The sequence below is a fragment of the Phaenicophaeus curvirostris genome, chromosome 5 (genome assembly GCF_032191515.1).
Source record: "Phaenicophaeus curvirostris isolate KB17595 chromosome 5, BPBGC_Pcur_1.0, whole genome shotgun sequence".
NCBI lineage: Eukaryota > Metazoa > Chordata > Aves > Cuculiformes > Cuculidae > Phaenicophaeus > Phaenicophaeus curvirostris.
In genome coordinates, this window is record NC_091396.1 from 18,698,346 (window position 1) to 18,714,312 (window position 15,967).

Genomic DNA, 15,967 nt, shown 5'->3' on the forward strand with positions numbered 1-15,967 from the left:
ATTGCAGCTGCATACAGTTTCAGAAATAAACGTATGAAGCATGAACTACATGTAGAAGAAAGAGAATACTCAAGGTCTGCAGTTGATTTGGGTAAAAAAAAGTCAGAGTTGTGTGAAAAATATTAAGTAGATTGATGCATCTGGAAAGGCTGGGCAGTGGGAGAAGGACAGAGCCTAGAACCAGGACTGAAGAATGGTTGTAATATACATTACAGTTTGACAGCATCAGAATATAATGGATAAGCTGTGGCAACACAGCAAAGTCAAGTGCAAACCTGAAACAATGCCACAGCTGTTAGTGTGAGGAAAAAGAAGTTATTCATCATGATAGAGCCTGGGTTTCATGTTTTAAAAAAAAAGAAAAAAAAGAAAAAGATGCAAGAGTTTTTTTAATGTGATTATTTACATCCCCATACAGTGGTGCTCACTGGGGCCAATGATAAACATAGAAGGGTCAAAAGATTGCAATAAAAAGGACAATAAGGAGAGTGAATGGTAAAATTCCAATGAATTAAAAATTTCTAGTATGTAACTTCCTATCCTGTACACAGCATCCCTAGGCTTCCTTCTGGTGTCAGTTCCTACACCAAAAATTAACAGCCAGATTCCAGGGTTTTGTACTGCTGTGATCTTCACAAATAGACTACCACTCTACATATGACTTGAATTAGAAACACCATTCCTTCCTGTCCTGGTCAAAAATTAACACAAAACTTGGTCTCATCCTGTCCACATAGAGGTTATATTTGTAGATATATACTGCACTGTTCAAGAGTGTGCCCTGAGCCCACTGCCCTCATGATTCATGAAAGAGTATAACAGATGTTGTCCTTGATCTCCTCTCTGTGACTTACACCCTGTATGTCCAGTCTACCACGTAAGGACTCCAAAGCACTAGTAGAAATCACTTTTCAGAAAGGCCTGTTAGAGCACAGTGGTCCATCACAAGTCCATCTAAATCCATGGAATTAAGCAATGAAAGAACATAGCATATATTATTTCAGGACTAAAAGTAAGAAGCAGTAATGAGCAGCTAGAAGTATCTGACTGAATTGTCAGTCTCACTGCAGTGCCAACTGCGATTATCATTTGTTCCTCCACCATATTACCCTTAACAAGAGCTCATGGGTTCTCATGGCAATGCAGGCCATCATGAGAAGACTGAACCTGACAGGAAGTCCTCTAAACCGGCACAGCGTCAGACAGAGTGTTAGCATTTCACTCTGAGTTGCTTCAGCAGTCCCAAAAATATACTGCAGCAGAAAGCCTTCCATGAGGAGGACTTTGACTAGATGAATTAATTTAGATTAATCTAAACGCCTGATTTGCACTACAGATCCAAAAATTCAAGAAACTAAAAGCCATTTGTAGAGAGCATAGCAACGATGACAGCAGAAGAGGTTATTCAGTGGCTTCTTGCTACACAGCAAACTCTAGTTACATTAAGATTTTAATTCTTATCTCATATCTATTGACAGCAAACTACAGCCCAGTAAGAAGGCCTTGTGATCAAACACACATGCATCTGACTTAAAGCTGAGAGACGTTACACAAGAACCATCCGTTTCAAAAGGGACAAGACCTGGGCTTCACATATTGACAAGAATCAAAACCATTTCTCTGCTCCTGTCTCTCAGGGACCTAAGAGTGAGTCTATTCTACCTGAAGTTCTCTGAAAAGCTCTTCATCATTTTTGGTTATGCATGCCAGAGGTTTCACTGCTAGCAGAGGCCTTCTAAGCCTGAGTTTAATACAATTTCCTGGGATTCTAAAGGTTTGTGAAATACAAGCATTAGTGGTATCTTGCCTGTGTTTCATATCATTATAAGCACTGGCTACCAAAATTAAGCGAAATCTTAAGAGATATCACAACTACAAAACCCATTCTATCTCATTCCAGTACCTTTATGCATTTGTGCTAATCTACATAACTTCTTTATAGCAGTGACATAGGAGCAGTTTACAGTTTTAGTGGTGGACACCTAAATCTGCTTTGGAAGTAGTCCTTCAAAAAGACTAGAGGACCCAGAGCTTAGAGCTGTGAAAGGTCTTCCTCGGTCTCAGTAATGGAAAAGGGTGGCAGATGTCAGGCAGCAACTGCAAAAATCATTCCTTTCTTTATAGGCTACAGGTATTCATTGATTTTCCTAATTGACAAAGCTCACCTCACTAAAACAAAAAGCTATTAAAGATGGTTTCTGTCTTCTCCCCACACAATTCAGAAGTAGCAAAAAAGTAGTTTAAAGGATTTTAACTGCTCTCCAAAGTATTATTCTGAATCATATTTTGGATCTATACATGCCTACTTCAAATTTCTTGCTTTTTTTTCTTCTGTCTCCTCCTTCCTTTTCCCAAAGCCTCTGGAAATATAAAATTAAGTGTAATAAAATATCCATAACTATTAAATCAAATTAAAAGTTCTTTTTGTCTGGGATTTGGATCTTGATAAACTGGGACCTTTTAAGACCTTCACTTTGATGTTTTCAGAAACATCAAAAGATTAGGCTTGTTATCAACATCATTAGTGTGGCCTGAAGATGTTTAATACTCCACCACATGCAGAAAATGCAGCACAGAATCCCCCAATGGACTTCGCCTTGTTTTTAATTCCTTCTTTTTTAATTTTGTTTTTAAATCTGTTTTGCATTTCTCATTCTGAGCCGCTTGCCTCTCTCCCAAACTGCCCTGTCCTCTCATTAATTCACAGAAGAGCTTTCCAATGCCAACCTACTTCCCCCTTCCTGCAGGGAATTTTATAAATTCATTTCTCACCCACCATGGCCTAACATACAACAGTTCTGCAAGTGCTCACTGACAACATGGCACATCTCTTCAGTTATTTTGCTGAAATGAGTCAGAAGAGGTTTGTGGTTTGATTTATTTCAAGCCTTTGTTGTTCTTTTTTTAAATAAAGGTATAATTTTCAGGAAAGACCTAAAGGGGAAATGAGGGGAAAAGTAGAACATGAAACCCTCCAGAGGATGAAGCAGCAAACCTGTGGTTCTTTATCTACTAATTTTGGGAAATCTGCTTCTCAACCACATTTTAATAACAATCATTATTTTAGACCAAACAGAAAGTTTATACACGAATAGAAGCCCTCAGCTGCTGAACCCAGACACAAACTCGCAAAGACTGTTCTTGTTGTTACAAAATGCAGGGAGTGCTCATAACACCTGACTCTGCACTTTGTCCCAGAGATGGTGTTCTTATTTCACTGTCTATGTACAACACATGGGTCTTTCAACTATAAACTTCCCTACCAGACTCCATAGGACTAAACAGACCTCCTGCATAACAATCTTGTAACTAGGTTCCTCTCCAGATCACCACCAGGTATCTCCAGAGCCAGTACAGATGTCATGACAGAGCCAGAACTGTTCTTTCTAAGCGAAGCCTCTTGCTTAGGCACTCTCAGGGCCTCATACTTCTCTCCAAGTAGGCACCAGCAATCTAACTGGTTTCTTCTTCTCTGAAACTGCCACATTTTGCTAAGCAGGGAGCACCTTATGCACAAAAGCATGAAGAGAGGCCCAATGATGCCAACTAAACTGTGTGTTCTGATTCAGAATGTTGGCATAAGACTGAGATTGTAGTTTGATGATAACTTCCTTTTGTCCTTCCTATCAACTACAAGAATCAAGCAATAGTCTTTGAGGATTGGTAAAGCAGCATTATTAGGCTTCTTTTATTGCAAACAACATCATTACAAAAATATCACTGCATGAAAGGATCTACCAGTGGCAAAAGCTGCACCGGCTAACTCTGCTCTGCTCTCCTTGATTAAACACTCTCACGTAATCTTCTGAAAGAACTAATGCCTTCTGTACTCCATTGCCATGAACAATGTATTTCATCTGATTCTTTTCTATAAAGCTATCAACATCTATTTGGTTATAATATGCACATTTGTATAAGGCTATAACTGCTTAAAGGATAAAACAGAACAGGTCATCATCATGCATCAAGCTAGACTTCACAGAGGCATAGAAAAGGGTGATGATGAATAAGCAATTGGATTCAAGCCATAATTTATAGATTTTGTGGTCTACAATATCTCACTGTTCTGTCTAGGTCTACTGTTGCTACATTTACATAAAATAATGAAAGTATGACTGTAGCACAATCCGCACCACCATATGCTGGTTACCTCCTAGCCCCAACAGGTATGCTGAGGTTCGCATGGACATACTAGCACTGCATGCTATTTGTTGTCTACATCAGTACGACTCAGTGACAAAAGCAGAACTCTTGAAATATCTGAAAACTAAATGTTTTCTTTTCCATCTTTTGTTATAGAAAACTTGGATTCAAATTTGCCACAGGAAACAATTCAAATGTACCCGGAAGACCTGACCTGCAGACTGTAAGGTGCATACATATCATGGAATGGTTTGGGTTGGAAGGGATCTTTAAAGGTCATCTAGCCCAACCAAGATCTGTACATATTTTCTGTGTGTCTGTCCATCCGTCCACCTATTCATCTTCCCCAAAGAAGCATTATATACTTCAGTGTGAAAACTAGTTATTCCTACAGAGCAGGAAGGCACAGACTGGATAACCAGGAGGGATCTTGCAGGTCCAGGGGGCATTACACATTTCATAGAACAGCATGCAGAGAAACTTGCACAGTAGTTGCCTGCAGTACTACATGCCTGACCTTCCAAAGACATACAGCAACTATTTTCACTCGGAATTATCCCTTGGACAACAAAATTCAACCACAATGCATTAAGAAGTAGAAAAAAAAAAGATGTACGGGACACCATTTTTATTAAGTAGAGGAAGTTATTGCAGAATCCACCTCTGTCACACGCTTTTAATAGGAGAGTAGCCAAGACTGGTAGCTTCCAGAAGCCCTATACTGATACTGATGTAGCTCTCCAATATACACAGATCATTTTATAATGTACCTGGTCCCAGCCCTTTAAGGACTGTATTCTTCCTGCTACTTGATACAGTTAGTTTAATAGCACATTGTCCAGATTCACTGAAGAACTGGACGACTGCCATTCTTCACACCCCGCGCAGCTACTTTCGGCTGACACTGCTGCTCTGCTACTCAAGAGGATGGACCAATTTCAGAGCTTTTTTTAGGCTGATATACACAGTCTGTTGATCTCTCTGGAGTCATGTGCCTGCATCCTGGAATCTGGGGCAGAGTTTGGGCACAAATCAGCTTCAAAAGCAATGCTGAGAGATACATGTCCATCCCAATACCAAAGTGAATGTATCAGAAAGGGGTATACAATTGGCTGAACTGTTTGTGACAGAGGTTAAGAACATTCACATCCAAGCTACAGTAAAATATACCTTATAATCCTTCTAGTTTTACACTCTTACCTTTAGCACAGCAATGTGGCATGATCAGTAGGCCACAGGATGCTAGACATGAGACCTAAGCTTTATTCATGCTTGCGTCAGTAGCTTGCTGCATCATCTTTACAATTCACTTCCTTTCCATAATTCAGTTTCCCCATCTGCAGAATGGAATTAGAAGTATTTGCTTTCCATACTGAATGCTTTGAGAACTACCCTTTAGAGCTGCTACATAAAAGCATTACTATTAAAGTAACTGTTCTGAGTATATTTAGGAACTCTGTGTGAAGTACTGAAGCACATTTCTAAAGTCAGCAGGATATTAGAGGACCCCTTGTCTCACTGGAACAGCTTTAATGAGCTACCGGAAGTAGCTCAGTACATGTTTCTCCTGCCACAGTGCTGCACAACTTGTCCATAAATCAAACAGTCTTGCAATATTTACCTTGTTTTCTCTGAATCCTCTTGGCTGCAAAGATACAAAGGCTACTCATATGACTGGCAATGTGCCAGTATGAAAATCCAGCAGCCTAACAACTTCCTACAAGACTTGTGAAGATAAGGCGGCACAGAGACAATAGGAGGCAAATTAAATTCCCCAAACTCCATTTTTCTGCAAACTGGAAATTAAAGAATTAACGTTTTGTTGTGCCACCCCAATCCAGATCAAAGATTGCATTGAGGCACAGGTTGCAGGTTGAGGCAGGTGATTCTGCCTCTCTGTTCCTCTCTTGTGAGACCTCATCTGGAGTATTGTACCCAGTTCTGGAATCCTCAACATAAGAAGGATATGGAACTGTTGGAACAGGTCTAGAGGAGGGCTACAAAGATGAACCGAGGGTGGAGCACCTCCCATACAGGCTGAGAGAGTTGGGCTTGCTCAGCCTGGAGAAGACTCCAAGGAGATCTTATAGCAACCTTCCAGTACCTGATGGGGGCCTACAGGAAAGCTGACAAGGGACTGTTCACAAAGGCTTGTAGTGATAGGACTAGGGGCAATGGGTACAAGCTAGAAAGGAGCAGATTCAGACTAGACATAAGGAAGAATTTCTTCACCATGAGAGTGGTGAGGCACTGGCACAGGTTGCCCAAGGAAGTTGTGGCTGCCCCATCCCTGGAGGTGTTCAAAGCCAGGTTGGATGTGGCCTTGAGCAGCCTGATCTAGTAGGATGTCCCTGCCCATGGCAGGGGGGTTGGAACTAGATGATCTTTAAGGTCCCTTCCAACCCAAACTATTCTATGATTCCTATTTAATTCTTTGTTACCGCTTGTCATAGCTTGATGAAAAGATTGAGCAGTAGAAGTAGCCAAGATTATTACTATAATATCTGAAATTTGGATTCTGCTGAAGCAATTATTTAAAGCTACAACAACTAGCGAGGCCACCTGCAAAAAGAAGACACTTCTGTGACAATGTTGCACTTCCATTATAGAAAGAAAATACTTTTACCTGTTCCTATGCCCCTTTGCTGGGCATTCCTGCTTTGATATCTCAGAGAACTTTAGGATAAAGTAGGCACTTAGGGAATACGTGAAGGCTACAGGAAGTTCTCAATCCATTCTAAGAAAACCCAGATGAAAACAATCCAAGAGACTTCCTCCCATGTTACGACATGCAAGGAACAAAGCACCAACAGTGCTTTCAGATAGATTTCCGGCTCCTGACATCTCACAGTTTCTTTTTATACATCCCCACCACCTGAACACACACATCTATGAATACACCCTCAAGCAAGATAAAAAACGTTGGTTGCTATGTCAACAGCATCTAACCAGGAGGGAGAAACAGGTACCAAAGGGAAGAGGGGAAGCAGAAGACATAATTAGCAACTTCCTCCTCTGAATGCATCTGTGGTGGAACTGTTCACTTATAAGACTCAGAAATTAAACAAAATCCCTTTCATTAACATTTAAAGGCATAAGAAAACTGAAAATGTCTTTGCAAAGCCTGTCAGTACTAACTAACCATCCGTACTTGCACTAGGAGAAAACCACATGGACATGAGAGGGGGATCCTTTCTGCAGGAGCCTGCAAGGGGAAGGAAAGGGAGACGGTCATGTCTGCCCTGTAGATGGTTGCAAAGACTGAACCTGATGCCTGCAGGTTCTCTCCCTCTAGAACAAAACTTAGGGAGATTCTTGAATCTAAACAAAATCCAACCTCCCAAAGCTGTTCAAACAACACTAGCAGAGAGAAAGCAACATAATGGTAACAAAATAAACACACAAATGAAATAGAAATCACCTTGAGGAAAGTTAACTTAAAAACAGGCAAGATACAAGTGGTAAAGTCAAACCCACCACCTTCTGAGAAATTACACCAGCATAGACCAGCTGTGACACAGACACAAGTGGACAGAATTTACAGTTAGACTGGAGCAGACTAACAGCATGTTTCATCGGGCAGAGGAAGGACAGACACACATTTTATCCCCGGGATCTCTCTAGTTTAGCCACTCTTACCTCCAGGACTTAAACTTTCTACTCTATCATTTGCAATCTGGAGAACGTAATAGCTTTATAAAACTCTTCAAAAACTACAGATAAAATTACTAATGCATATGTAAAGAATTAATATTGTTCCTATTTTTGAGGATGCTGTAAGCTCCCCTGCTGAGTTGCTAACAAAACCAATCCTGTTTTTGACTCCATTTAAGACTTTGTGCTTAGGCTTTCATTTCTAGCTATTTTTGCAGAAAACATGATGCAATGCAGTATCCGCAACCTAAGGAGAACCACAATTATTTTACAATTTCTTGGAAAGAAGAACAGATCTTTAATTAATCATAGCAACTACAATTTGAAAATATGAAAAAGTTCACTTCAAGCTACAGACTTGGGTCACCCATGCAAGCCTGTCACCACGTGACAATGCAACACCATCAAAATTAGCGGATTCACACAAGCATTAACAGGATTAACATGCTGGTTTATCAGCCACTACACACACAATTCCCTAGACAGTAAAGGATTCCCATCACCGGGATGAAGCATAGCAACTATTTAACTGTGCCGCAATACAACATGGTCGTTTAAAAACTAGGATCAAAGGCCACTACATGCAGGAATCTGAGGGAGTCAGACCAGGCAGAACAGATTCGCTTTGGACACTGAAGTCAGTAACTCACCAGTAACATTTCACTGCCTTTTGATGCCCATGAATAGACAGTACCTTAGCTCGACCTGTCATTTAAAGTACTGTGGCTCCTGTATCAGACTGTCACACTGAATCTGTGTAAAAAGTGCTGCCTTCTGATTCACTGACCTCACTCTCAAAGCCATTTTCTTTGATGATAGATACTGTAAGCCTTTGCTGACCTCAACCAACCTCACTTAACATACAAATTCTAAAATCAAAGGCTGCCTGCTCTCTTAAAAAGGACCACAATAATTTAAACACTAAAATGCCACCAGAATCCAAAGTCATCCTGCCATCCCGTATAAGAACCACTGCAAACAGAGGGAGGAGTCCTATATTATTCAAAAGGATTTTGGTTAAGCTCCATGTAAGTAAAGCATGACTAAGGTTGAAACCAAGATCCCATTTCCTACATATAATCAGGACTACCACAAGCCTGCTTAGTGCACAGGAGAGACTGTAGCTTGATTTCACCTCATGTCTGTTCTAAACTTAAACCTGCCCAGGCAGAAAGCTCTCTTCCACTCCTGTGTCCTTGCACTAAGTATCTCTCTCCCTAAGCCCAAGAAGAGACATTCCTTTCTTTACAAGTTCCCATTCCTGCCAGCAGCAGCATTTATTGGAAGAGCTCACAGAATCACTTCCTACACACCTTCCTGGATACAGCTTCTCAGAGGCAAGGGACAGAGTTGGTGGGGCGGGCTAAGCAAAGAGAAAGTAAGAGCAGTCAAGCAAGGAAAGAAAGAAGTGAGTGAAACAGAGACGACAGTGCTGTCTGATGAAAGCCGAGGGAAAAAAATGGGAAGGGTGGAGGAAGAAATCCTGAGACAATGAGATGTCAAATAATAAAGGAGAGAGAACATGTAAGAACTGTGCTGGTAAGAAGAGGAAGAACAGAGCTAATATTATTACTCCAGACTTCCTCACATTTAATATCCAAATACTGGAAAAGAATCCAAGGCTTCTTCCCAGGGGCGCATTCCTAACCCTGCCTGTGTAAGCAAGAAACATGCACCAATGGGGTTTTTATAATCTAAATTATTTCTTTTAGAGAAAAATCAAGAATACTGCTTACTGGATTATAGTCATCTCTGCTTACTGATCCAGTAATGTGCTTACATATTCACTATCCCACTCCACCCCCCCAGTAAAAAAGCCCAAAAATCAACCAAACGACAAAACCAAAGGACCAAGAGATCAGCAGTTCAGCTTCATATACACTAGAGCAAACTGCTTCCTAACCTGGCAATCTATGGTATAAATCAATCAGTTTTGTCAGCTGAAAACTGACAGAACTGCAAACTCTTAGTGCTTAGGATAGCAGGGAAAACACCATGATTCAACTGACACATTGTTCCAGGGCTGTGACAGTAAGCCAAATAAGAGCAGAGACACATTTCAGTAGTTTTTAGGGGTTAGGATTCCAGGTCACTGGGGATGCTCACCTGGCACTTGTGCTTGAATTTCAAAGGGGCAGCAGAGAGAAATGAGAAGTGGGTATTTTGACTCTGAATGCCTTGTTAATAATGGTCAGGTGGCAAGAAGTACTGATGTCACATTAAACTTTGGGGTTAGCCCTCAGGTTTTGGAAAGTAAGAACTATAATGCAGAAGCAATTTTGTCCCTGTGCGCGATACAAAATAGCAAGTGAAGAACTGAGTTAGCAGATTTGAATAACAAATCTGGGTCAGCTATTACAATTTGAATTTATGTTCAGAAATTTACAATTAAGGTCTGGAACTGGGTACTGTAGGGTGTGAGTTATTACTAAGTTTTCCCAGGTTCTCAGAAGAAAGATGAGGACAGGTGTCAGAATACTGTTTTTACACCTGACCATTAATTTTGGATAATCAGGCTGTTATCTAGCTTTTACTCACACCTGCTATTAAGGGTCAGTAGGGCAAGGCACAACAACTGAAATTACCAATTCATTTTGGAAGGTACAAAGATGGAATCTGTATATCGTATTTTCAATGTCTGAGCACTAATTTGTTTATGCTGACAGGTGAAGCTAGGAATAGTTTATGATATCAGGATGAAAAGGTCTGAAAGTTTCCCTAAGACACGTATATGTCGTTAAGTGTTAACAGTCAGCCAAGGACTAACATAAAATCATTTACATAAATTTTATCCCAGTTTTCAGGCATCAAAATATTTTTTCTACAAATTCAAGACTGGAGCTAAAGAGTCAGGGAATAGGACAGTAGTAGTCTGAGTGTCTGAACTCCTGCGTTACTTTGTAAACATCAGAAATAAAAAAGGCATCTGTTAGCATCACTGGATTTTCATATGGTACTTGATTCCAGAATGTAGTAAGTACATTCTCTCTATAAAATTAATTCATCATTAGAGTGCTATGTGGTTAAAATTGACATAGGTCCACTGATAGTATGCCTGAAATCAATGAGAAGATATTAGTTCACATAATGGAATTCAGTTCTATGTTTTCAAACCTGTGGATCTTTTTCAAGCTTTATTTTGTCCATTACAGAAAGCGATTTTCAAATATTTTATTCTCATCGTAATATTGTATGGAATGATCTTCAGTTTTTTTTCTGCTCAAGAGACCCCTTTCAGATATTGCAATGAAGCTACAGAAAGGTGTCAAGCAAGAGTGAAACGGGTGCTGGAAACGACTGAAGCAAAGTAAAGACTATGTGACTGACTTCTGTAGGTATTGAGAAACTGAATTGTGCACAAAACTACAGGAGTGCTCTAAGCTATTTTAACTGCCTTTGCATGTGAGTTGATAATGGAGGAGATGACAGCATAGCAATTTTTTAGTTCCTTTATACACCTAACTACTTCAAAATATTTCAGGGGAAAAAAATCCTGAAAAGCAAGTAAACCTAAGCTCTAGACAACTTAGGATGAGAACAGAAAATGAATGAAAAATGTTCTGATAGTGAATGAGGTCATACTCTTTGAAACACCAATTAAAGTCTTCAAAAGCCAAACCAACAGTGTTCTGCTAAGTGCTAATCCTTCTGCCGAAGAGGAAGAATGCTGAGGGGTAAGAATGTTTAAATTATTAATATGACCCCATGCTAGCCTGCTTCATTGGAACAATGAGATAAATTATAGTGAGAGCAATGCTATTTTAAATTACTCTCAGCAAGATATGGAGCACTTACTCATTTTCCATGGGCTGATGTTTACATGTGTTCATAATTCCTCTCATACTTCTCCTGCATATATCTTTTGATCTAACTAAAAAAACATCTTTTATGTCCAAAAGAAAAAGTTTATTACTGAAAGAGCAGATTCACCTAAGAAAAAGATAATCTTTTTACTGGAATGGCATTGTTACAAAAAGGCTAGAGCTCATAAGCCCTCTGGGCAAAGCCCTATATGACAGGAGACAGTGAACTGCTATGAAGGATGGCTTAGTGAATGAGACATGGGGTTAGGATTCAGGACACCTGGTTTCAAGCCCTCTTCAATTAATGATTCTCTGTGCAACTTCAAACAAGTTGCTTAATTTATAACATCTTTTAGTTTCTTCTTTGTGTAACACAGATAATGGCTTCCCATCTCACAGGGTGGTGAGTGTAAAAGCTAATGTTTCAATGATTCCGAGGCAATCAGACACCATGGACACTATGAATTATTGCCAACCTTGTTATGTTAAATAGTCTCAGAATTGCTGAATGATTCTTCCAGAAACATTGCCCTGGGGATGCAATGTCTGTCACAACTTCTACCAACATGCTTTGCATTACTTGCTACTTCTTCTGCAAACATCTCTCCAAACTGCAGAAAAAGTCTTTTGCAAAGGACAAGATGCAGGCTGAAATTCTTCATATTTGTATTGATGTAGATGAGGCAAGGATCTATTTCCAGTTTGAAACACTATGAAAGGGCAGATATATACTGAAAAAGGATCAAACATTGAACTGCAGCAGCCACTGCAAGATGTGGTACACGATGTGTCAGACTATAAACTGAGACTAAATGAGAGAGTGTATGTTCTCCGCCAGTTGCTATTTAAGTTAGAGTACAGTCTGAGCAATGAAAATAAATTATATTAAGCACAGACTGGGTCTCATGGGATCTACGTTCCTCTTGTGATTCTGCCACAGGTGACTTCAGGCAAATCACAAATCTTTCACACCTGCACTCTCCTCAGATCATCTTCCACCTTTAAGTAATGTTATGCTTTTTGAGGGGGTAAAGTACTTTGCCTTGCAGACAGGCATGCACAAAGCACAATTATTCGAACCCCACAATAAATCCTGATGTTTGGCTTTTCCTACTTCTATCATACGAGCTGATTGTAACACAAATGAACACTCCCCTTCAGCTTGGATCCATGTCAGCTGACTCCACTTCCAAGGAAATCAGCTTTGCTGGCCCCATCTCTTCAAAATACAGTAAACTGTTGCAGTAAAAGAAAAAGTTGGATGGCCTGAGGGAAGAAAGAGCTGATAAAGCACTATATATGTGCAGTATACTTTTCTTGGGAAGTACACACACTAGAAAGCACTTCCAGAAGGCTGGTTGGCAAAGTCCCATGGGAGACAGTACTTAAGGGAAAGGGAGCTCATGAGGGCTGGGCGCTCTTCAAAAAGGAAATCGCACCAGCTCAGGAGAAAGCCATCCCCATGTTCTGGAAAAGGAGGAGCAGGGGAAAAAACTAGCTTGGTTGAGCAGGGAGATGTTGAAGGACATCAAAAAGAAGAGGAATGTCGATGAACTATGGAAGAAGGGACAGGTGTCTTGGGTGGACTACAGGAGGGAAGTGAGATCATGCAGAGGAAAAATCAGGAGAGCTAAAGCCCAAATAGAGCTCAGATTGGCCAAGTCGGTGAAAGATAACAACAAATCTTTCTATAAATACATTAGCAATAAAAGGAGGACCAGGGAGAATATTCAGTCCCTATTGGATGCAAGTGGAACAACTCTGACAAAGGATGAGGACAAGGCTGAGGTACTTAATGCCTTCTTTGCCTCAGTCTTTAATAGTAAGGAAAGTTGTTCCCTGTGTGTACATACTGTGTCCAGCAGTTAGAGGAGCAGAACAAAGCTCCCATGATCTTGAGACTTAGAGACTTGCTTGCTCAGCTAGACACCCACAAGTCTATGGGGCCGGATCGGATCCATCCAAGAGTATTGAGGGAGCTGGTAGATGTGCTTGCAAAATCCCTTTCCATCGTCTTCCGGCAGTCCTGGAAGACTGGGGAAGTTCCACTGGACTGGAGGCTGGCTGATGTAGTGCCCATCTACAAGAAGGGTCGCAGGGAGGATCCAGGGAACTACAGGCCTGTCAGTCTGACCTCAGTGCCAGGGAAAGTCATGGAACAGGTGATCTTGAGTGCTATCATGAAGCACATGCAAGAGAACCAGGTGATCAGGCCCAGTCAACAAGGGTTCACAAAAGGCAGGTCTTGCCAAACTAACCTGATCGCCTTCTATGACAGAGTGACCTGCCTACTGGACGAGGGAAAGGCTGTGGATGTGGTCTTCCTGGACTCCAGTAAAGCCTTTGACACAGTTTCTCACAGCATTCTGCTTGGGAAACTGTCAGCCTCTGGCCTAGACAGGCAAACGCTCTCTTGGATGGAAACCTGGTTGGATGGCCGGGCCCGGAGGGTGGTGCTAAATGGTGTGAAATCCAGCTGGAGGCCAGTGACAAGTGGGGTTCCCCAGGGCTCAGTGCTGGGTCCAGCCCTGTTCAATGTCTTTCTCAATGACCTGGATGAAGGCATTGAGTGCACCCTTAGCAAGTTTGCAGACGACACTAAGCTGGGTGGAAGTGTCGATCTGCTGGAGGGTAGGGAGGCTCTGCAAAGGGATCTGAACAGGCTGGACCACTGGGCTGAGACCAATGGCATGAGGTTTAACAAGGCCAAGTGCCTTGTCCTGCACTTGGGGCACAACAACCCTATGCAATGCTACAGACTAGGAGAAGTCTGTCTAGAAAGCTGCCTGGAGGAGAGGGACCCTGGGGGTGTTGGTTGACAGCGACTGAACATGAGCCAGCAGTGTGCCCAGGTGGCCAAGAAGGCCAACGGCACCTTGGCTTGGATCAGAAACGGTGTGACCAGCAGGTCCAGGGAGGTTATTCTCCCTCTGTACTTGGCACTGGTGAGACCGCTTCTCAAATCCTGTGTTCATTTCTGGGCCCCTCACCACAAGAAGGATGTTGAGGCTCTGGAGCGAGTCCAGAGAAGAGCAACAAAGCTGGTGAGGGGCTGGAGAACAGGCCTTATGAGGAACAGCTGAGGGAACTGGGGTTGTTTAGCCTAGAGAAGAGGAGGCTGAGGGGAGACCTCATTGCTCTCTATAACTACCTGAAAGAAGGTTGTGGAGAGGAGGGAGCTGGCCTCTTCTCCCAAGTGACAGGGGACAGGACAAGAGGGAATGGCCTCAAGCTCCACCAGAGGAGGTTCAGGCAGGAAATCAAAAAAAAACTTTTCACAGAAAGGGTCACTGGGCACTGGAACAGGCTACCCAGGGAGGTGGTTGAGTCACCTTCCCTGGAGGTGTTCAAGGGACGGGTGGATGAGGTACTGAGGACATGGTTTAGTTTTTGATAGGAATGGTTGGACTCAATGATCCTTCAGTTCTTTTCCAACCTAGTGATTCTCTGAAATAATAATGTCTAAAAGTAATTTCTAAAATAGTAACTTTTCAACAAAACCACTCAATTAGAAACACAGAAGGCAAACCACGCAAATGCCTGCATTCATGCACTGCTGCTTGGGCAGAGCAATGACAGGTCTTCCACACACAGCCTCCACCGCACGTAATTAGATATTCTTTAGATCAGGCCCCGCAGTTGTTCCTGGAAACATCTACAGTCTCCCAAGATGGAGGAGGTCCAGGAAACATCAATGCTGCTACAACTGCAGCTCAACATATTTTAATATGTTTTCTTTTGCTCTTCTTCAGTCTTTCAACTGCCAACACATAATGCAAAGATCAAAATCAGCAATAGGCAGGCTGTGAACGCACATTTAACATCAGCGAAAAGGCATCTCAGTTAGGATCCATCCTGCACAGCTATTCTGCCCAGCTCTCTTTCACACAAGCACACACATACATGTGGATGTACACATGTACAAAAAACAGATTTACGTGATTTTACAGCTTTTGCCAGTGCAGCACACAGCTGTGTAGCCTCCTTCTTTTGCCAGAACACATATTGGCCTTCTAGTGCTCCAAGCGCTTTCTTTTTGACAGCTTTTACATTTTTGTACAGTGGAATGGGTGTTAAGATCCGATTCACATTCTGTACATAAAACAATGTTCTTATCATTCCTTATCTAAGGAAAACATGATTTCTTAACACTTTCCAAGTCTAGATACAAAAAACCAGCAGCCATCTTCAAAACGCAAAATATTGAAGCAAAGTATTTGCTTTGCTTTATCTTTTAGTATTTATTTAAAAGAAACACATTTCTAAAACATCCATAGTAATTTTTTGCAACCTGTTCTTTCTCTCCTTCATTATTACTTGTACTTTTACAAACCCTGAACATCTGCCAGTGCGAAAATATGAGGTTT

General features: G+C 41.4%; 1 protein-coding gene across 15 annotated transcripts in view; it reads right to left on the reverse strand.

The window, feature by feature from the left end:
- BRSK2 (BR serine/threonine kinase 2) overlaps positions 1–15,967 on the reverse strand; it is a 327,332-nt gene that overhangs the window by 221,277 nt on the left and 90,088 nt on the right. The gene's annotated exons all lie outside the window — the stretch shown is intronic.